A 24,337-nucleotide genomic window follows, 5' to 3' on the forward strand; every position below is an offset into this window, starting at 1 on the left:
ATTTGAGTGGATCATAAACCATTAGGAGAAAATCTTTACTACGTTGTCATAGCCTAGAAATATTTTAGGTAGGACACAAAGCTCTAACCTTATGAGAGAAAAACCCCGACAATTTGGACATCTTAATTATTAAAACCTTTCCCATTTCAAATTACACTGAAATAAAAAATAAAAAAATATGATACAAAGAGTGGAAGGAAAATTTGCAAAAGATACATCTGAGACACAGAGGTGTGGCCCTCTCCCAAGGCCGGATGTACGTTGAGTGCAGGTCCCTGGGCCTCACCGCAACCCGGTGCCCTCACCCCACCGCGGAAGCTGCCTCCCAGGTGGACTTACTGTGCCACGTCGGACCCGAAACGCCCTGACACGGGGGATAACAGTCCCGAGGGACACCGATGCTGACGTATGGTCAAGCTTTGGGGGAAGGGGCGGAAGTTGCCTGTGAACTAACAGAGCTGCAACCTGAATCCAGCGCGGGACACCCTTCCAGCTTTGGAGTTTTCAACCTGCTTGACTCGGATCGGGTTGGCCTCTTTAGTCTGAGCAAACCCCAGGGATGCAAGGAGGGGATACCCGAGGTGCAGATACGAGTTTCACTAATGTAAAAAGGAGGCTGATGTGATCACATTTTAATCCCAAGCTCAAAAATGTCATCAATGATTATGGGCAATAGCATTAGACAGAGATTGTACTTTCTTCTTTTGATTTATCTGTATTTTTTCAGTTTTCTAAAGTGAACATGTATTGCTTTTACAAGAATAAAAACAATAAAGCCATTAACTTAGAAAAAAGACAGCTGATAAAACATTTATTACCAGAATATACAAAGAACTTCCTTCATTAATAAGAAGACAGATAATACCATAAAAATTGGACAAAATGTTTGAGCAGATGGTTCATTAAAGAAGATATTCAGCTGGAAAATAAGGTCATGAAAAAGATCATTAATATTATTAGCCATTAGGGAAGAAATATAAATAAATATCCACATGATTCTCAAATGTTCATAGAATTATTCACAATATCCCTAAACCGGAAAATAAACAATATTGTGATATATTCATGCAATGGAGTACTACTCAACAAACTACTAATACATTTCACAAAATGGATAAATGATGGAATCTAAACACAAGCAAAAACTATGTATTGTTCGGTTCCATTTGTATGAGATTCTAGAAATGACAAACTGTGGATCAGTGGTTGACAAGAGACCAGATAAGGAGGGAAAGGAATGGATTAGGAAGGAGCGCAGGGAAGTTTGGGATCTGAGAGAAAAATTCTATATAATGATTGTAGTGACTGTTACATGACTGTCTATATTGCCAAAACAGACTAAAAGCAACATGCTATCTTTCACCCCTGACAATCTAGCCACCCTCTCTCTGGTTGCCACTCTCTTGCTCCTGGGATAAGCACCACAGTGTCCTGTTTTTCTGAGCCTGGTGGATTCAGGTATAGTCTAATAGAAGTTACAGTGAAACTGTTACCTTTCTTAACCTAGACAACACTTAGGTGATGCAATCTCAGATTGTCTTTGCTTGTTTAACCTGTATTTCATACAGTCTTATAGTTCTTTTTAAAGGTCAAAACATTGATGATTATTTATTGTGAACTAATGAAACAACAGAGAAGTAAATGTATAAAGAGAGACTTCCCAATCCCCAAACCTTCTCTAGGGATTACTTTAGACAGCAGTTTGATGTGTGTTCATAAAGATCTGTACACATGCTATATGTAGATTTGGTGTAGGTGTTAACTGACGGCTTTTCTGTCCTTAAGATCTCCGGAACATTTCTTCAAAGTACCACATTTCCTGGCCTATGAGGGTCTCAGGCCTTGACTAAATGTTTCTGCCCAAACTTGGGGTAAGAAGGGATGAAGAGTGGACATCCTTCCTGGGCCCTTTCCCTTGCTCTGCATTTGTATGTGCTGCCTTTAAAGTGTGCTCCGTGGCGACTTGTATAGGACTTTTAACTGCTTCATTGCCCCCTCCAAAATATATTCACCAGTCATTCTGAGAATTCTAGGCAATTTTGATAAAGACTTAGGGTGTTGTGGAAACGAGATGCATTGGAGGACCTGAGCCTTCCGGTGCCCGGCTGTCTGCCATGCTTCCTCCCCTCCATCTGGCTCTCCCCCTTTTTATTTCAGGATTGTTTCCAGATGTTCTGAATTCTTCACCCTTTATTACGCAGAGCTGTTCACCTCTACATTTCTCTCACCCAACTACTTTCCTTGTCAAAGCCATCAAGGTATACAGGAAAACAAAGGCCTTCTACTCAACCACATTCCTTTGTTAGAAATCAATTTGAATTACACCTCCCCTTTGTTTTTTGCTGTTCCATATGTGTGTAATAGAAGATATTTCACGCAGAGTGTTTGGACCTGTTTTTCTCCAAATTAAGGGAATTTCCAGAAAATAGATTTCTTAATTCCCAAATTAATTATCTAAAATACAATCAAATTATTTTAAAATCTAATCATTTAATTTCAAATTAATTATCCAAATTAATGATCTAAAAAGATGTTCATCATATCATACATATATTTGCCAAATTTGGTTAAGTGCATTAAGCACTTGTTTACATTCCAAGAGAACCTGTAAAAACCATGAACTGTCATAATTCGTGTGTTACTAGTGGTGCTCCATGACATCACCATCACTATACGTTCCCAGCCCTGCTTTCCTCTCCCAGTTACTACCAACCTCTTATTCGCGTTTCTGGAGGTCACACTATCAGCATATGGTCTGTACCATTGCAATTTTTTCTTCAATTATTTTTGGGTTTAAATTTTCTCAATGAATGCTTATAAAAATTATCCTTTTAGGATAATTCCATTCTTATGATTTTTTTTGGTATATAGGGTCATCAATAAATAATATTTATGATTTTTTCATACACATAATTTTGCTTATATAATATAAACTGGATTGCATATTATGTGTCTTCTATAACTTTTAGTACTTGTTTATTGACTTGTAGATCTTTGTACAACTTGGATACTAATCTTTTATTAGCTGTATACAATGGCCTGGATATCATGTTATGCTATTTGTATCAATCTACTTTTTTTAAACAGCTATTTAATAATCCATAGTATGAGAGCACAGTAATTTGTTTAGACTGTCAATATAACATCTTGGGGAAGAGCAAGGAGCTCTGCCTCCTATTAGATTTGTTACTTTAAATAAGATATTTAATCTCTCTGAAGCTCTGTTTCTTTGTTTCCTACTTCATTTAGTTGTAGTTCAAATTAGAGATATAATGCAAGTATTACTCCAGAGCGAGGTTTCTTAGCATAATGACATTTGGGGTAGTATAATTTGTCGTGGGGGACTGTCCTGTGCACTGTAGGATACTTAACAGCGTCTATGGCCTCTGCCCCTAGATGCCAAGTTATGACAGCCAAAAATGTGTCTGGACATTGCCAAATTTTCCCCCAGGTTATGTTGTGTGGGGAGGAGGGAGCACAGTCACATCCAGTTGAGAACTACGAGTCTAGAGAAGGGCCTGCCACATGGTGTCAGACCTACTATGTGAAGGTGGACATACACACAGCGCAATTCTCTAAGGTGCTCTTCTCGTGGGTTACATAATGGGCAGCTCTTGCTGCAATTGTGCATGGCAGTGGCTGTGAAGAAAAATTTCCATATTGGTAGGCTTTTAGGTTGGTGCCATTCTTACACTAACACAAGTAACAATGTTTTCTGATATATAAAACTGGTTACGTAATCCTTGCGTACTTGTATGTCTGCAAGAGATATTCATGGAAATGTTATCTTTAATGGAGGAGGGGAAGCAGATCTTACATTATTGAAATTTTGATATGTTCTGCCAAATCACCTTCCAGAAATGTTAGACCACTACATACTACACTCCCACTAACTGTACCTAAGAGTGCCTCTTTCCTCATATTTTTATCCATGGTGAATATTTAACACTTTTTAAAATTCAGATATATTTTATGAACATTTAATATTTCTTTCCATAATTTGCATTTTGTCTGTGCATTACACGCTCATAATCTTTTCACATTTTTCCATTACTCTTTTTGTCATTAAAAGCTATACCCTGATCTCTAATTACAGAACTATTCAAGTACACACACAAAGCACAGATATTAATACAGCTAACACCCAAATTTCATGAATATGAACATTTTTGCTTAAGATATTTATTTTAAATTTTGCGTGTCACATTGAAGCCCTCATGATACTCCTCCCCAATCAATTTTTCCTGAGTCCCCAGATGTACCAATTATTCTCAAATTTGTGTATATATTTTCCATCCATATTTTTCTAATCTTACTATGTATGTATGCATCCATAAAATATATATATAGTCTTGTTTTATGTTTTTAAAATTGGCATAAATTGAATCAATCTGTACAATTTTTTCTAGAACTTGACTTTTAAAATTCAAATTGTATTTTTCACATTTGTTCAAGTTGATGCATGCAGTTTTCTAGCCCACCTTTTAAACTGCAGTGTTTATTTAATTATTTGAATACAGTGCCATTTATTTATTATCCTATTGAAGTTTATTTTTTTTTTACTTTTCTTAATTTTTGGAATTGCAAGCAATTTAATAATGACTGTTCTTTTTTAAGTCTCACGTGTACTTGTGCAAGAGTTTCTCTTAGATATGTACCCATGAGTAAGATTTTGGCTTGTGAAGATATACATCTTCATATTTATTAAATATTATCAGATTGTTCTTCATGGTGATTACTGTACTTCATCTAGCTGTGTATTTTCCCACATCCATACCAATCAACTCCTTGTAATTGTTAGACTCTACTGTTTTTCCCTCTAATCTTCATTGACTTCTTAGTAATTGGTAGAACAAGCAGAGAGAAAATCAAAAAGAAGGAAAAAAAGGGTAAGCGGAACAATACCATGAACTCACTTGACTTAAATTGAGACAGAAAATTTTATACCTAGTACACATAAAACAGTGATCAAGATAGATTCTATGCCAGGCCATTTAATTAGTCTCAACAAATTTAGAATAACTGGAGACATACTGGGTGTTCTTTGGCAAGACTAGATTAAATGGAAATCAATCACAAAAAGATAACTAAAAATTATTTTAAATTTGGAAATAAAACAAGACACTACTAAATAACGTGAATTGAAGAAATCACAAAAAAATCTTAGAAAATACTTAAACTGAATGAAAATTAGAAGACAGTGTATCAAAACGTGGGATGTAGCTAAAACAATGCTTATGGGGGAAGTTTATAGCATGAGATACTTATGTTAGGAAAGAGGATAGGTTGATCCTAAATTAGAAAAAGGAGAAGATTACAGCAAAAACATAGAGAAGAAAGAAAATAATATAAGAATAGAGATCAATGAAATTTAAAAAAAAAGCGGAGAAAATTAAATTTTCTGGGATGAACAATGAAATTGATATATGTCTAGCTGCACTGATCAAAGAGAATACAAATTATTAATAAAAGGGAGACATCACTACAATTTCTTTGAAATTAAAATAAGAAGGACATATTTGAACCACTTTATGTTAAGGAAGTTTACAAGCTTAGATGAAGGAAACAAATCCTTGAAAGATATATATTAACAACCTAATTTAAGAAAAAAATGTAGAACATATGGAGCCTTGTATATGGTATTATTAAATTTATAGTTAAAATTTCTCTCACAAAGAAAATTCCAGGCCCAAATGACTGCATTGGAGAATTTTGTCTAACATCTAAGGAAGAAGTACTACAAATTCTTTCAGTAATTTTAAAGGAGGGAATACTCCCCAATACTTTTTATGAGGCCAGCATTATCCTGATATCAAAAACAGATAAATTCATTACAAGAAAAAAACAAAACTACATTATAATTCCACATGAACATAGACATTAAATTACTTAACAAATATTAGCAAGTCAAGTCAAGCAATATATAAAAAGAATAATATTAATACATCACGACCAAAAAGAGGTTATCCCAAGAGTGTAATGATGGCTAAATATTCAAAATACCTATTATTGTCATTCAGTACATGAAACAAGCAAAAGAGAACAACTATATGATAATGTCAATATGATGCAGAAAAATAACTTGACAAAATGTAACATTCATTGTGATACACACTGTCGGCAAATTAGGAATAAACATAACTACCTCAACCTGTTAATGGGCATCTACAAAAAACGTATGGTTAACATCATTCTTAGTTTTGAAAGAATATATTTTCTCCCCATTATCAGGAGTAAGACAAGTATGTGCATTCTCACCACTTTTAGTCAACATTGCACTGGAGATCCTAGCCACTATAATAAGCAAAATAAATAATAAATACAATAAAATAAAATTTAAAATTAAAGACAACTTGGTAGGAAAGGAAGAAGTAAAATTGTATTTATCTGCAGAAAACCTGATCATATACATAGAAAATCCAGGGAATCTAAACTAGTTACTAGAACTAACAAGTAAGTTTAGTAAGGTCATAGGATGCAATGCCAATTTACAAAAAAAAAAAAAAAAAAATCAACATGTATGTGTGTGTGTGTTTGCATTTATCACAATTCCTTTCTTCTTTTCTTTTAGCAATCTCCCACTGATGCTATTTCAGGTCCACATACTGTTTCAGCTTACTATATGTGAAACGTGAGTGAGAAATATTTTCCAAGATTGTTACAAGTCATAGTAAAGTTGGAGGTTACCAAAACAGAAGAATTTCTTTCTTAGATAAACATATAACTGAGTCATTTTTTTAAATTCTTAAAGTGTTTCAAGATTATTTTCTTCTCCTCAAGGGGATAATTGAGCACTTCCAAGTTGCAGAGAAAAATTTGAGTCAGGGCTTAAAATGCAAGATGACAATTTTTCAATATATCATGCTATTTATTGTGTAAATAACAATGTGTTTCAACAATGACTTTAAACTCTTGCCATTTTAAACTTCTATAAATTAATAAAATGTCTTAAACACTCACCCTGTAGCAGCTTAATAAAAGTATTTTTATTTTATGGCTTTGGAGTGTGTTTTTAAATTTAGCAAAAGGGTGTTTTATAATAAATGTACATTTTTTATAATAATATTAAGCCAGATCTGGCTCACCATCTTGCATAGTGTATTGCTCTACTTGTAAATGGTCAGATTTCTATTTGTGGATTATAATAATATATATATGCTAATTGATTAATGTAACAATTTAGAAGTTTTGTGTTTTTGTACTTTTTATGTATGTAAGATAATAAACACATTTATCTGTTTTCTTGGTACTCACTGAATTCAAACTAGTGTAACATTTTCTAGATGCGCTTTTCTGTTGACATAATTAATCTCAGTTTGTAGGAGAGGTCTGTGGCATTACTAATTAAGAGTTTAATTCAGTAAAACATATGTCTTCAATTCTAAATCAGTTTACTCTGGCACATACTGAATTGGTGAGGATGGCCATTTATGTGTATTCTGTTGAGTAGTTGTTGAATTAAACTTGAAGGGATGCATACCCGTCTATGGATTTGAAGTCTACGTGTATGATCAGTTGAATAAATAATAAGTCACAGGTAAATCGCAAGACCAAAAGAAAGCATGAGGCGATGTTGTAACTCTGTATTGTGTATGTGGTATGATTTTAGGGCTCTAGTTTTAATTATTTTCTATAAGAGACCTATTAGTACTCATAGTAAAGGAAGTATGCCAAGCTTTTATGTTGAATTGAAAATCTTTATTTAGAAATGAAGTCCTTAGGCAGGATTTTTGTAAGGTAGAGCACAGAATAGTTTACTTTCTATAGGAATTTATAGGTGTACAAAGTGCATTCACATATATTATTTCGTATGACCGACAGGAAGCTGTTATTTATATGCTAGGAAAGGGTTGCTTTAATTTCACTCTTAATGTCGCCTTTGTCCTGATTCAGCTTTACACAGACACTCATACCCATTTTTTTTTTTTTTTTCTTTTTTTGCCTGGTATCATCCCAGCTCTGAAGGCTGAAAAACAAACCAAATTTGGCATGTGTGTTCCTTTAAACTAATGAGTGGTGTTTAAGGAAATTAGTTCAAAGTATAGAATATACTTAAAAATGTAACAAAACTTCAGTGATGTGTAAAGATCAGGTTTTTAATGCCATGGTTGAGACTATTTAGTTATATTTCATAGTCTTGGTTTACTTCTCAAGCCAGTAGAAAATAATTCTGAAGTCATTAACATCAAAGGACCACATTTATTGAGTGCTCATTGTGAAAAGTACAATATGATTTATACATTTAATTAAAATAACTTTGTGGCTCTTTTTATCTTAAAGCTTATTATCTGAAAAAAATGTGACATGGTTGAAGTGAGAAGAAAATAGTGCCTACTGAAGAAACGTGTTGCTTGGAAATTCTATTAGTACTTTCTGTACCATTTCTTGTATTTATCTCTCTCCAGTTTGGAACATGTTAGTCTGTAAGACCCTTTGGTAGCCCAGGAAATCTCATCTCGGTAGCATGAATGTAGGTAGGATGCTCAGTGAAGCCATTATGAAGAAGCTCATGTCTTCAGAATCTGTTGTTGCCCCATGACAGCTTCAGTTTTCAAACAGAGGTACAGGGCACTTAACCTTTCCTTTCTTAAGCCAATAATCTGAAATATTCCATTTTATATTTTGTGGGAATCTGATCAAGACCATTGGCCCTCAGTTTTCTGTGTGGATGAACAATTCAGTTATAATTTCCTGAAGTTGTTTTATTTTTAATATTTTCTAGGAATCATATTTTCAGTTATATAAATGCTTTGGAGGTGTCTATCTTTTGTAATGAGGGCTTTGGCAGTGTTCTCTAGGATAGATAGTTTTTGTTTTGCACATAATAGTTGATGAACACTTTTTACAGATTAAACTGTTCATTTCTCATAGCCACGATCAATAGATCTCAGTAGCCTACACTAACAATGAGAACAATAAAGACCAATGAGGTTATATTACTTGCTTAAGGCACAGGGTTTCCATGTTATAGAGCAGATACTGAGTTTGGCCTTCCAGCGCCACATCCTCCTTTTCCTTTACTCTTAAGGTTTTCTCTGGTTAAGTTGAATTGTGTGAAATTGTCAATATATAAATATGTGACCTGTAATGAAAAGCAATTTCATATGCTACAACCTGAAACCAAACAAAACACTTCCGTTTAGGAAAAGCACACTTTACTTACATGTAGCTAAAACTGAATATATTCTTTTGAATTTAATTACTAAGTTTGAGGGGGAAAAAGACTTAGTTGTTAATGTTTGAATGCGAAGTGCCAGAGCAAACAAGTTCTACTTATATTTTAATATATTCTTGGTTATATATGGTAAATATTTTCTTTCAGTTTTCCAAATTTGTTTATGAAAATTTTGTAATAAGATAGTTTTACATTTTAATGTGGTCAAATTTGATAAGACTATCCAGTATGTTTGTTGCATTTTGTTGTATCTCTAGCAAGGCTTTCTCTTCTGCAGACTTATAATCAAATTTCTCTACAATTCTCTGTTAATACTTTTGTACTGTTGAGTTTCAATGAAAAGCAAGTTACAAATGATACATAGATTATGTTGCTATTTATGTTAAAAAATCTCACAATACTGTGCATTTTCTTGTGGGTACCTACATGTATATGCATAAAGATATAAAAATATAAGGAATCAGATCAAATTGATAGTAATGATTAGTTTTGGAGATAAATGAAAGGGTATAGGATTGAGAATGGTAGTCAAAGAGATTGTTAAATTTACTAATAATTTTTGAAAATCATTTTGAGAGTGCTTGTATATTGCTTGTATAAATAAAGGTTTCTCTATATACTTATTTATTATAAAAACAGTATAACCACATAATAAGACATTTGAAAAAAAAAGAGTGATTTATTCATGTTTTCACTACCTATAACCACGGTTCATATTTTGCTATACAGTTTTTACTGCTAGGCTATTTTTTTAATCATTGTATTGATTTGTTTTAAAAGTTCAAATCAGGCCAGGCATGGTACCTCACACCTGTAATCCCAGCACTTTGAAAAGCTGAGGCCAGGAGTTCAAGCCCAGCCTGAGCAACATAGCAAGACTCTGTCTCTACGAAAAACAAACCAAATAGCTGAATGTGGTGACTCTCACCTGTAGTCCTCACTACTCAAAGGCTGAAGCAGGAGGATTGCTTGAGCCCAGGAGTTCAAGGCTGCAGTGAGCTATGATTGCACCACTGTACTCCAGCTTGGGTGACAGAGTGAGACCTTGTCTCAAAACAAACAAACAAACAGACAAAAAACCCCACCAAAGTTCAAATCAAAGTGTACATACTTTTGTCATTTTTAAAGAAAATTAATATATCACATACATTTTACAGTATTACCACATAAATTCAGTACAAATTTAAGACTGACTTTGAGATGGCTTCTGTTACTTTATAATTTTGAAAAGTACATTATTCTATGTAGTTGCTGCTTTGTGGTGCTTCTTTAAGAATTTCCTTACTCCAAATTCATAATCAGATCTCTTCTATATATTTTTTGTAAAATATTTATATTGTTGAATTTAATAGAACAAAGCAAGGTGGTCTCACTTTCGATGTATCCCAAGAATGACTTACTAGTACTGCAATTACAGAGTCCAAAGGTGTAAGTAACATGGTTCTACAAGGATTTCCCAGGGGGCACTGATTTAATGAGTCCACCAGTAAAGTTTGAAAGCACCAAGTTTACTTAATTTTCATCAAGTACATATTACAATTTTATGTGCTGTTTTTGTTATTTGAAATAGTGAAATTGTGACTGATTGTTAGAATTTACATTCTTTCAATTGCTAGCCAAAATGACCATGATTGCAAATCTATTTCTCTACTCATTTTTCTACTTGTGAATTGTACATGTCATTTACTCATTTGGCTGCTGGGGTCTTAGTGATTGCCTCTTTACAAAATGATGTCACATAATCATGTTTACACCTAATGTTTTCTCGATGCATTTTGCATTTTTAGTTGAACTTCACCTGTTAGTTCCTTTTCAGAGTTTTAAATAACTTTTTTCTTTTAACTAAATTGCTTTGTAGCTAGTTATTTTTAAAGGAACTTTAATCAGAATAAGAATATTTAGGTAGAATTCTAACTATTTAAATAAATACTTAACACCAACCAGTGGAGAGGTTTCCAGGAAGCATCATGGTTCTGTCTTTGACTCTGGCTGTTCAATAATCTTAGATAAAAATATTAATATGATTCTAATTCAATTTGCAAAACTAAAAATAATCTGTGAGTAGTTAATTCCTTGGATGATGAAATCAATAGCCAAAAATATTTTTAACATCTTAGCTTTTATATAACAATACAAAACTTGTAAGATCAAAAGAGAAAGTTCTACAGTTAGTTTAATTAAAGGTAAGGATGGAAATAAAATGGCTTAAATCTTATTCTTTATTAAAATCAAGATGAAAGACAGATGACAATTACTGAAGTATTATCCATTTCACAAAAATCACACCCTCCTTACTTTTCGGTTTGTTCTTGGTGGATTGCTCTCAAATATTTTATTTTTCCTAGCATTTCATTTTCCTTTCAAACCACAGAGATTTTATTCATTAATATTAAAGTTACAAAATCCATATGTATTTGTGAAGAATTTGAGGTAAGACATTTTTCCCATTTTCCATTGAAATTTATATGACACTTAGCATTAATGAAATAAGGAATGGAATGGTAGTTTGGTGATTTTATCTGATTTTTTGTTTGAATTGTAAACAAATGTGTCCATATTTCAGAGTAGTTAATTGCAAAGGATAGAAACTGGCGCTGCCAGCGAGAAACGTTCACATGGGGCTGCTGCTCCTCTCACTTCGCCATCGGCCATCGGCGCATTCGAAGTAGCTCGGCGTTCCTTCCCTGAGTTCCTTCCCTGAGGCGTGCTCTTGTCGCCTGCCCTCCCAGACACCACACCTCTCTGACTGCTTCCTCTTAGACGTTTTGTTGATTGTCACTTTTCTCCGCATATTGTTGATTGTCACTTTTCTCCGCATCTCCTTTACACTGGTATGTCCTCGTACTCAGGCAAGGGTCTTCTTTCATCTCTGTCTACACTAACCCAGTGATCTTATCCACTCTCATGGCCTAAATGCCAAATACCTGCCAATGCCTCAGAAATCCATAGCTGCAGTTCAGGCCTCTCTATTGAACTCCATGATTGCAATCCAGCTGCCTGCTTAACATTTAAACATGAGGTCTAGTAGATACATCAACCTTAGCATATTCCAAACTGAATTGATCTCTTCCTCCCCTTGAAGCCCCTCATTGGGGATTGATTCATTGATTGCTCTTTTCACATTATTCTTTATATTATTGATGTCCATATTGATGTGGGCCAAAATCACATTGTGAATTTTGTGAATTTGTCTCTTTCTCTCAAATTGCACTTCCAAGCATCAGTTCATTCAATTCATTCTATTTTGTTCTACCTTCAATATTTATCTTGTATCTGACCAGAGTGAACCTTTTAAAATCAGTTTAAACATGTTCATTGCAACATTCTTAATGGCAAAATATATGTAGTAAAAATTAAAAACATGGATGCAAAAGATACCCACCATCTTCAGTGTACTACTTACTTTTGAGCAATAAGGGAAGAGAATTGGGTTTTGGGAAGGTGTATAGGGTCCACTTCAACTGAATCAATACATTTTTATTTTTTTTTAAAAGTTCTATACCAAATAATGATTAATTTTTGTTAAATACTGAGGATGGGACTAAGTACTTTATTATACTGTACATATCTGAACATTTGAAATATTTCCCAATAAAGAATGATAAAAATAATAAATGGAAACACTTTCCATTTTGTTATCTTATGCCAGTCTGCACCAGGTTCTTAAAGTGTTATTTTTCTAATAGTCCCTTATTTCAACTTATCCTGCATACTAAAGACATTTTTTCACTCAACATTTATTGCCATGTGTTAGAATCAAAGGAAATTAGGCCCAAGAAAGACATATACAAACTAGAGAACATCCAAGAATAGTAAGAATGAGGAAGGACAGCAAACCCACCCGATATTAGAAATGCTTATAGTAACTGGACCAGGGGAATATTTTTCATATATTTGAAGCATAAAAAGGTGCTTAAAGAGTCAGAATCAGGGCTGGGCATGGTGGCTCATGCCTGTAATTCAGCACTTCTGGAGGCCAAGGCAGGAGGATTGCTTGAGGCCAGGAGTTCAAGACCAGTCTGGGTAACATAACAAGATGCTGTCTCCATGAAACAAGAAAAAATAGCCAGTTATGGAGTTGTGCACCTGTAGTCCCAGCTACTCAGGAGGCTGAGGTCGGAGGAGTGCTTGAGTCCAGAAGTTCAAGGCTGCAGCAAGGTGACTGCTCCGCTGCACTCCAGCCTGCGCAACAGAGTGCGACCCTGACTCAAAAAAAAAAAAAAAAAAGTACAGAATCTGGACTCTTGGTACAATGTAGTGGTGTTCTGAACCTTTTATAAAAATCTTTATGAGAGTATCACTGTCCAGTAGAGACCTGAGTTGCTTCCAACTTTAATTGCTCTACTGGTATTGAAATTCGTAAACAGAATTTGAAATATTTATCAGTGATGTTGATGAAGGATTCCTTCTGGGTAGAATTTGGAAGCACTGGCTCCTAATTTCTTTTGATGTTCTCCAGTTTATAAATGTCTTTCCTAAAACAAGATATGTGGACATGATAGTCCTGATGTAGTCTGGTGCTTGGGTTTCAGGGTTTATACCATTTTGTATTAGCACTTTAGGTGTATCCTTCCTAAGGCAGCCTCTGATAAATCAGCAAGAGATTACATTAGTTTTTTTTAGCCCCTGTACTAACTGGTGCGACATGTATAAAAGAGAGAGTAAAGAAAGGAAGGGAAGAAAAAAAAGGTCAAGTGTGTTTTTAAAATTCTCCCTTGGCATGTATACATTTGTATTTGGGGATGTTATGGTTAAGAAACAGACCATGCAAGAAAGAACTCTGTTGGCACGAGGTTTATTGATCCTTTAAGAGGGAAAACATTATTATAATTTCTTTGATATTATTTGATGTCATTCAGAATGGGGATGAGGGATCCAAGGGCCCCAAATGGAAAAAATATTTTAAAAAACCATCACTACATTTTGCTGATGTGGGTGCAAATATGAAGTAAGACTTAAAATCTACAATAAGTAAAGCCTTTAATTATGGTAAGCTACTTAAAATCGACAGTCTGTTTTAAAATGACTGCCTTTTTTGTACACTGCTATATTTCCAGCATCTAGGACATTAACAGAGTATTCACTCGGTAAATATTGTTGAATGAATTATTGTGTTCATTTGACCTTTAATTGAATCCTGAAAATACGCTGTAGCAGATTTTCCATGTCTCTGAGAACCAGGGCTCTGGCTTGAGCAGTTTGCTCCACTGATCTTGTTTCCATGGCAAAATGAATATCCCTGTCCTCTCTAGGGGCACGTAGGAGGTTGGCAGCGTCTCTGTCGATCGTGAGGTCACCGGGAGACCTGGCAGGACAGCGCTTCCCGCCCGCAGCTGTGCGCTTTCTCCGCGGCCTCATTCGCTCCGCTGGGAGCACGTGACCGGGGCGGCCCCTGGGGTGAGCCCCGCGCTCGTCCCCGCGGGGGGCGGCCCGAGCGGTCGCGGTGACCGGCCCGCAGCCACCAAGCGGACGTGCGCTCGCTCCTGCGGTGCTGGGGGGCGGTGCGTTGGAAGCCACCTTTTTTGTTGTGTGAGAATTTATATAGGTCAAGAAAAGTTAGTTAATTAAATCCTCCTGATTCAACAACAAGGGATATGTAAAATGCTGTCCTTTGCAACCAAAGGTCACATTGTTACGACTTGTGAGAATCCTGGTGGGTGAAGGCGCGGGATGTTTCTTTGTTCGGGTTTTGCTGTTGAATTTAACAACGGCATGAACACATACGTTTGAGCATCTTGCATAACACTACTGACATTTTCAACCTGACAACTAATGACAGGGCAACAATTTCCTCAGAGTGAACTGAAGGAGAGTTTAGTCCTGTCTTTTCTTCCAAGATGCTTAGAAACGTCCAGCTCTAGAGAAGACTTAACCCTGATCCACTGCACTGGCCTCCGCTTCTCCCCAGACCTCACTGGCCCTTCCTCATGGCTCTCCTCGCTTGGTGCCTTCTCTTCTGGTCAGCGTTAAAGGCCTCAGGGCTTGCTCTTAGGCTCCCTTCTGTTCTTTCTCTGGACTTTCTTACTGGATAACACCATTCATTCTTATATTTTGAAAAATTGTCTTTATTTTGGCAGCTTCTAGTTGTATGTCTCTAGCTCAGAATCATCCAGTAAGCTTCATAGTCCGACTGTCTACCTGATTTCTGCATTGGGATGTCTCAGACCTAGTGCGTTCTCACCAGAAACTTTGACTCTCAACCCTAAGATCTGTTTCAGCTCCAGGATCGGACTTTATATCTCAATGGCAGGGCACCCGTCTCCCCTTCTTGAGCACTGAAGCCAGGAGCTTCAGAGCCGTCCCTAGTTCTGCTGCGCCACTGTCCCCCGTGTCCCCACGTCACACCATAAACACATGTGGATGTTTGCCCTCTGGTTTGGCTGAAAATCCAAAATAAATTTCTAATGTATTTACTTTTGTCCGCATCCTTAGTCTAGCTACCGTGGTCTTGCACCTGGACTATTAGAACTCACTTCAAACTGTCCTCCTTATTCTACTCTTGTCATCCCATTGTCTGTTTTCCAAAAGAGACCTTTAGAATTTTCTTTAGAATTTACTTAGATCATGCCATCAACTGTCATTTGCTTCAAGTTACACTTCAAATGAAATCTCAGTGCCTTATCACGGTCTCGGGGGCTGTGAACCGTGCCCTGCCGACCTCTCTGTTGTGTTTGCTTCTGTGACTGTCTGTGTGGGACTCCTCTCGCTGCCTCCGTCCCCACGCCAGCCTGTGAGTCCGAAACTGGGTCACGGCTCGTCTGTAGGTTTCTCACCCATGGGCTGCGCGGTCACTAATGGCCACTTTATCTATTCCTTTAACTAATGCAGTAGGCTCCCAATAAGTCTTGTGTCTCTCCGTCTCACCCTTTCTTTTAAATTAAAGTGTAATCAGAGCCATATGTACATCATTTAAAAAGTCAATGCTTAAGATAAAAATTATATTACAGTGTATCCCAAAAGTCTCCATACAAAGGGAAAATTTTGTAAAATATTATAATGAATATTTTGTAAAGAAAGGTACATTTAGCTACAATTTCCCATTTCCTCTATGTATGGCGACTTTTGGGACACCCTGTAGAAAAAACGAAATATCCTGCCCCTCCTCCCCATTTTAGATTTCTGCCCTACCAGAGCAATTCCATTTCCTCTGGAACTTGCCTCCATATTGCTAAGTACCTTAGCTATGTTACTTATTATTTGTTTTGTATTTTTAAAAAATATATCTTTTACTGTGACATATACATGTGGGACACAAACATAGTTGTTATAATAATAATTTAACAGTGCACACTTTTGTGAATGCCAAGCAGGTATGTTGAGTTCCTCCCGCACGAATTCCAGAGTGATGGCCTCGGGGTATGGTGTTCTTCCACCTGAGACCCGTCCCCTTCCACGTCCCCTTCCACGTCCCCTTCCACGTACACCACCTTCATTTTCACATGGCTGCTGCTCCCTGCACTGCAGGTCTTGCCTCAAATGCCGTCTCCTTACAAAGGCTTAATCGGGCCACCCTCTCTAGCATCTCAGCCTCCACTCGATTTCTCTCAGATCCTTGTTTATTTCTTTGATAATTCTTTTTACAATTTATAATTTCTCAAGCATATTTGTCTGAATACCTGATTTTTTCCTGTCCCCCATCCCCCGAGATAGAAGGTCTGTAAAGACAGTGATTCAATCTGTTTTCATCTCTGAACTTCGGTGCCTTGCGTGCTGCCGGGTGGTAGGTAGTCAATAGGTGGACCTGTAATTGACATTAAATAACCATCAGAAAGATACAGTGGAACATACTAGCTTCTGGCCAGGCTGGTTAATAAAGCTACAAAATAGATTTAAAACTGAATTGGCTCCCTATTTCTTAACATGTTTTCTGCATAGTTAGGGGATCTATAGTCATCCCAAAGGATTAATTAAAAATTGTCATAAGCCGTAAGAGATTACTGTAAATGAATGGATACGAGAAAGTATATGAAAATCAATACCATTTCTTGATCTGAGCAAAAATTAGTTAGCGTTTATAGTTAGAAAGGAGGGAACTATCACGGTAACAACCGCAACAACAGTCATTCTGGGCATCTGAGCGCCGGGGCGGGCACCCACCTTCCGCCCTGCGGGCCCTGCTTCCCTTTCCCTCTGCAGCCCCGAGGGCGCAGGGCAGCTGCCATTTGTTATCACACTTTTGATCTTGTCTGTCTATAATGAGGTTAAAAGGGAACCTTTTTAAAACTTTTTAAAATTCATATCGCTATGAAATGTCAGAGGAAAAAACAGAAAAGGATGGCAATTTACAAGAAAATGCAAGAGAAAGCATATTTTTTCCTTCGTAGGAGTGGAATATGTTCCTATATAATTATCTAAATAAAATATGACTGTGTTGAAAGAATATAACATAAAAAGTCCTCATGAATCACCCACAGTAAAATTTGTAACCGGTGTCCAAGAGAATATAGATGGTTTATAAGCCAAAGAGGACTCTCACGAGGGTTTGTTTTTGAATATGAGGCAATAAATGATGCTGCTACGGCACGCCCCGGCTAAGCTGTCCCGTTCTGTCCCTCTGTTCCAGCTGCCCTGGCCTTGCTTCTCCGCAGACATGCCGGGATGGTCCCTAGTCAGGACTTTTACTCCCTTTCTGCCTGGATGCTGTCCCCCACACCGTGCCGGGCCACTTCTCGTACGCTAAGTCTCTTCTCGGATGTCCTCTCGTGTGCACGGCAGCCTGCGACCCCTGACAGCACTTGGCACGACCCGAAGTCACGTTATACATATATAACTTCCATTGAGTAAAAGGGACTCAAGGGATATAATAAAACACATTTTTGGCTTTTCCCCCACCCGCCGTTTTACTTCTGGTATTGTTTACTTTTAGGTTGTGAGAAACCCTCCGGTAGATTTAGTCACAAAAAGTCTCTGTTTGGTCATTAAAATATTTATTCCATAATCATCAAACCGTCCCAATTCACATAAAGTTAAAATTTCTCTGCCACATGCCCTCCACATTCAGGCTTTCTCGGAACAAATCACGTGCAGAGAAAAGGAGGGAATGAGGTCAGAGTCCTCGTTATTTCCCGACCTAGAGCTTTCCTTCCTCTTGCTCCGTGCACTGGGATTTCTCTGGCTTCCCTAGGACTGGAGCTGTCGGTGAACACCGAGAAGGAGGGGTAAGTTCTTAGGTGACGGGCAGCATTATGGGATGTGGTTGCTGCGCTCTGCGTTGCCAGCTGCTTTCAGTGCAGAGTTGCTGGGCACCCACCCCTGGTGGAGGCTGGGGCTGGACCCTCAGCCCACTGAGAGGCCAGTGTGTCTCTGGCAGCTAAGGGGTCTGATCACATAAAACTGTCAGCTCAGGATAAAGTTCAGAGCCTTCCATGCAGTATTTTTGTCTTCTGCTTTGTGAGGGATGGGGCCTGGCCTTGTTATTGATATCAGATTTTGGATATCTACCATCTGTGAGGTGCTGTGCTTGACATCCAAATCCTTAGTGCAAAATTTTTTAAAGATGAGGACTATTTGCAGCAACAGTCATGCGGCTGGCCCAGCCTCCTGCGGAGAGTCTCATAAGGCAGCACGCACTTGAAGCCAGGCAGCTTGTGGGTTGAATCCTGTGTCCACCACAAACTGATTTGTGATCTTAGGACACAGTAAATCTTTTTGAAACTCACTTTCTTTCAAATGTAAAACTGGTGAAATTCTGTGTCCCAAACTTGGCGTGTAGATTAAATGAAATAGTGCATATAAAGTGCCTGGCATACAGGCAAATTATCATCGTATATTATTGTTTTCTTTGTAAATACTTTAAGTTTGAGAAAGAAAAACTAAAGGATGATACAATTTTTAGCCTGGTTAACTAAAAAAGTGGTGGAGCCATAAACGGGTATACACACCTGGAGAGAATGGTGGTCCCACTGGAGAGCAGACCTGGAGGGGAGCCGTGGGGAACCATTCCAGAGAGCAAGTCACCAGGCCGCTGAAAGCAATGGGTGCAGAGAACAATTGCTGACCAAAGACCAGCCTTGGAATGAACACGACATGTTTAAGGAAACAAGCAGTTTCTAGAGAAGACAAGACAAATTCGTGGAGGAGAAAGTGGTCAAAGATGAAATGCCTTGAAAAAGAGAATAGAAAAGAAATCGTGGATGACCTCAGAAAAATTTTTCGAGTTTTCAAGATAAGGGAAGGGGGCTACAATGTAGAATAGAAATGAAAGTATACTTTAGGTAGCAAGCAAATTGGAGTGATGTGTCAAAACGAAAAATTAACTTGGAAATTGGGAGGCTTACACTCTAGCTCTTATGTTCACATTACTTCTGTTTGATTTTGGGAAAGCCATGCAATATTTCTAAGGCTTGGTTTTCTTTATTTTAAAATTCTAATAATGTCTGGATGATTTCTAAGTTTCCTTCTATCATTGTGGTTTTATGATTCTCTTTGATGCCCTTTGGCTAGAAAGGAAAATGGAATGATGTTAACAATGTTGTCACACGAAAAATTTTTCTAAAGATATTAGTTGGGCGTCCAAGGAAGGCAACATTGGAAAGAAATGTTGACCAGTGGAAGAAATAAAATTCTACATTTCCTCAGGATGAAGTCACAGGTGAAGTGAATACATGCTCTTCATAGCAGTGAATGGATATATTTTCTATTATCTCAACATAGAAGAATACAGCAAGTTAAAAGCAACATTCCTTGAGCAGCTATTATGTACCAAGCCTTATGCACTGCAGACAAGAAGATGAACACCGTACCAAACTCTCCTCGCCCAGAGCCCCTTCAGAGACATAAAACCACCACCACAGTGGACGTATCAGTGCAGCAACAGCAAATGCATGGTGTAGAAGTGGATAGGGAAGACAGGGATTACTTCGAGGAAAGGGCAGGGTCTGCTTGGTTTTGAAGAATTGATAGCTCTTCACAGGGACAGTGGCATTCTGGAAAGAGAAGACAGCATGTGTAATGCACCAAGATGTAATCATGCGACTAAAAGTTATTCTGAAATATGTTAAAATATAACGTTTGTTCACACAGTTAAAGTTTATTTGTTACAGTTATATATGAAGTTTGAGTAGTGAAAATAAAAATGGAGAGGTGGGCAAGAGTTTATCATAGCCTTATGCCCTATATAGCTTCTTTAAGGGCTTCGAGTTTATCTTTTTGGGCATCCTGGAAAAACATTAAAAGGCTTGAGTCAGGAAGGGTGTTTTAGAATGACAAGACAATAGTATAGATATGGTGTCAGAAATGTATTTTCACATAGATTTATATGTAAATATAGGACACACACATACATTAGAAATCACTCCCATTTACAGTGATGTTGAAAAGACATTTTATTTGAATAAAGCATAAAACACATGTATGGCATTATAATTTATGCCAACCCCTATCTATGCTTACATTTGAAACTACATAATGCTTTATTCACTTAAGGAGATAGACACTATAACCTTACCATGCAAGACAATACTTAAGGAAATAAAGCCAAACTTACACAGAAGTTCAGATCACGTAGGGCATCGGACATTGGTCTAAAATATTTTTACAAATATGTACTGATGCCAGACCCTATCAGCAATTTCTGTTGCCACTGTTTACAAACAAAACACTGTGTTCCTTTTAGTATCTCACTGATTCTCTGATACACCTTATACCAGGACAAAGAATTACCTTCAGCCAGTTCACTGAAACTCTGCCAAAAAAACTAAGGTTCTGGAAGATAAAGAAAATTTTAAGGACCATGAAAGAATGAAAAGGAAACTTGAAATAGTTGTACTAGTACTTGGGTTATGTAAGTGGATGGGAAGTGAGGTAGTGGAAGTGAAGTATCATTCTGGTAGGAGAGGGAACAAGAGTGGAGAGTACCATATTGCTTTCCATTCCTTTTAATTTTTTAGGCCTGCATTAGAACTTTAGGATCTGTTCCTCTGTTTAACAGCCCATAATTACTCTGAATTGGAACAAATGATACATTTGTATTTGATGAATTGAAGCAACCATATATAAATATCCCTGTACATTGGCCAAATCAAATTTCATGTTGTGATTGGAAGTGGGTGGTAGTGTCAATACACCTACATGGAGGACAATGTTAATGGTAGTTTTAAAATGCACAGAGCCACATAAGTAGAGAAAAAAAAATAAGAACCATTAAGAAAAGAAATGACTGATAGCTTATTTTCACAAAAGCAATGCTAAATTACAAAAATACTGAAATTCCTACTAAATTGTAAAATCAAAAAATAACATTAAATGGTAAAAGAACAGATGCCACCATATGAGAAAATGCCATGGCAGAAATAAAGGAGAAAACAACTGTTAAACTTAATTGCATTTCCATGTATTTCTATAAAATGCCTCAAAACAGTTAAAATTATTTTGAAAAATTTAAAAAGGATAATCTAGAAGAAAAACACATATACTTTGCATTTATTTTAAATAATGTATTATGCCACATTAACTCTCATAATTTTTTTTTCCTTCTAAAATTGAGAAGACAATATTTGACTAAAGCAAATGCTGCCTGATTGTGGATTTTCCAACACAGGGCACCTGTGTAGAGAGGCTAATATGGGTTTACATTCCTCCCTGGCTTGTAAAATAACAGTGCAGATAAAACAACTTATTTTGTTAATAGGAGAAGTGAGCCATTTGTGGAGACACAGAAAACCTGAAGATTTTCTGCAATTCTGCTTTAATACAAGCCGGTATCTGGAATGATACATACCCTAGCTCGAGCACTTTGTGTACCATGGGATAATGTTGTAGGCTCAGACAGAAAGTCCACGTCGTGACACTTGGAGCTCAATGTGCCCCAGAGTGAACTGAGTCCGGCACACAGTGGTCGGACCGTAAACAAGTGTTGAATGAATGAGTCATCATTTGTAATTATTCCAACATTCTTTTTCCTTTTGAAAGTGGCTTTCTTGTTTATAAAAATGTCAGTAGATATAAAACTCTAATGCAACAGTTATGTTATGAAGAAGCTTCCAAATCCTAACTAAACTAAACAAAACACAACAAAACATTTATTTCGGACAATATTTAATGTGCTAATGGGGGATACTAATATTAATATACTTTGATTCTTTGGACTCTTGTTAGTTTTTCAGTCTGTACTCAAATGTTTGAGTTCTTATATTTATTATGGTTATCCTTGTTATTAAAGTAAAAATAACAGTGAACATTCATTGAGCAGTTGCCCATTTTCAGACCCCATGATAAGATCATTGCAGGTGTTTTAAAAAAATTATCCTACAAACAACCCTATGCAGTTAATGTGTAGATAAAGGTACTATAACTTTCTTATAGTTGCATGGCTAACAGTAGGTTATGAACCCAAATAATCTTAAGTTCACATTCTCTTCTAGGAGTCATTAAATTTTATGTGATACTATGCAATTAAATTTTATATGGTTTATTATTATAAATCTAAGCATGTTTATAACCTGTTGAAAGAATGTATTGGATAGAAAATTTATGATTTTGGTAAACTGAGCCTGTTCTAACTGAACATCATAATTATTATTTTAATCATCAGCCACACTGTCAGTTTTATTAGAGGCCTGGAATACTTTGTGAATCTCAAAGTTACACAAATGTGTAAGACAAGAACAACATATTTCTATATTTTCACAGTCAGGGTCAACTACATATAATATGAAACCACCTAGTCTCAATCCACGTGTAGATGAACTACATCTTTAATGGCTATTAATATTTCTTATATTTATTTTTCTCTTGTTTCTCAAATTAAACTCAAGGGAAAACTCAAGGGAAAAAATTGCTGAATTTTATGTAATTACTTTAAAATTCAAACTAGTTTAAGATTTCAGAGAATTAAAATATGTACAGAAAATAAAAGAATTTATTTGAAGGGATATTAAAATTACACAAAAATATATGGTTCAAGCATATATACTTAATATTTTTGAAGGTTATTAGAGTTAATATTTTTTACATTACCTCCTATCCCCAAATGTGTGCATGTGTGTGGGAGAGAGAGGGAGAGAGAGAAAGAGGGATGAAGGGAGAGAGGAGGAGGATAGATAGAGGTGGTGGAATGGCTTATTCTAGTTCTTGAGAATTTTTTTAGTGATACAGAAAATTCAATAAAATTAGATTGATTGGGATTTTTAGATTTACTTTTTAACATGTCTTGTAATGTCAATTCAGTACAGACTAAAATGAAGTGGCACATTAGCAATTACCTGGTCTCTCTGTATAGAAGATACAATACACTCTAATAATTCAAATAAATTTAAAAATAATTCTTCCATACTTTTAAGGAAAACATGCATTTTTTTCAGAGTAGATTTATGTTTTCTTAATTTTCAGTTTGGAAGAATTACTATATCTGAAGATATAATTTCACTATTTTACTACTTATATATGGATCAAATTTAAATGAATTTTACATAAATTTCATATTGGTAATACAAAACAGAATTAAGAACTTTGATATTTGCAGATTGGATATGAATAATGCAGGTTTTAGTGGGTTATTTTTTCAAAACTATTTGCTAAAGAGGTGACATAGTCAAATGTATGCAATTTATATATATTAATTATGTAGAGTTAAATAATAAAAATTGAAAATATCAAGTTATTTCATGTTTTTCCATGCAGAACACTTTCCTAGTTATAATGTAAATTTATATTCTAAAAAAAAAAGGAAGAAATGACTAAGCTTAGCCTCCATATAGTTCAAGGATACCTACTTGTTATAAGTTCTTTTCATTGATCATAAGCATATTTTACAGTTTTTAACCCTCTGTCTCACAATTGGATGACTTTTAAAAACATGGCACTGTATAAAATGAAACTTGTTTATGTAAGTGATGCTTCATTTTTTTTCTAATTTATTCTTTAAAGGTTTTAAAAATGTTTAGTAGAAGGCTTTGAGAATATTTTATGTATTAATTTCAATGCTATGTCTCTTGCATTTGCCTTGATATGTTGCGTGAATTACTTTATTAAATAATTGTCAAAAAGTTGGACTGTGTTGTGTATGCAATTAAAAAGTGTATTGCTGTTTCTGTACATGCTGTACATGTAAGTGACCCCATGGGTCTCCCAAAGTGAGCCTTTAACATTCCAAAATTTTTACTGTGCATCTGTTGCTGGCGTCTAGCCTCCCACCCACACAGGCTAAGACTGACTAAATGAAGT

General features: G+C 36.1%; 1 protein-coding gene across 1 annotated transcript in view; it reads left to right on the forward strand.

Annotated features, from left to right (window-relative positions):
- ADAMTS19 (ADAM metallopeptidase with thrombospondin type 1 motif 19) overlaps positions 1-24,337 on the forward strand; it is a 223,565-nt gene that overhangs the window by 18,064 nt on the left and 181,164 nt on the right. The gene's annotated exons all lie outside the window — the stretch shown is intronic.

Source organism: Eulemur rufifrons, chromosome 17 (genome assembly GCF_041146395.1).
Source record: "Eulemur rufifrons isolate Redbay chromosome 17, OSU_ERuf_1, whole genome shotgun sequence".
Classification (NCBI taxonomy): Eukaryota; Metazoa; Chordata; class Mammalia; order Primates; family Lemuridae; genus Eulemur; species Eulemur rufifrons.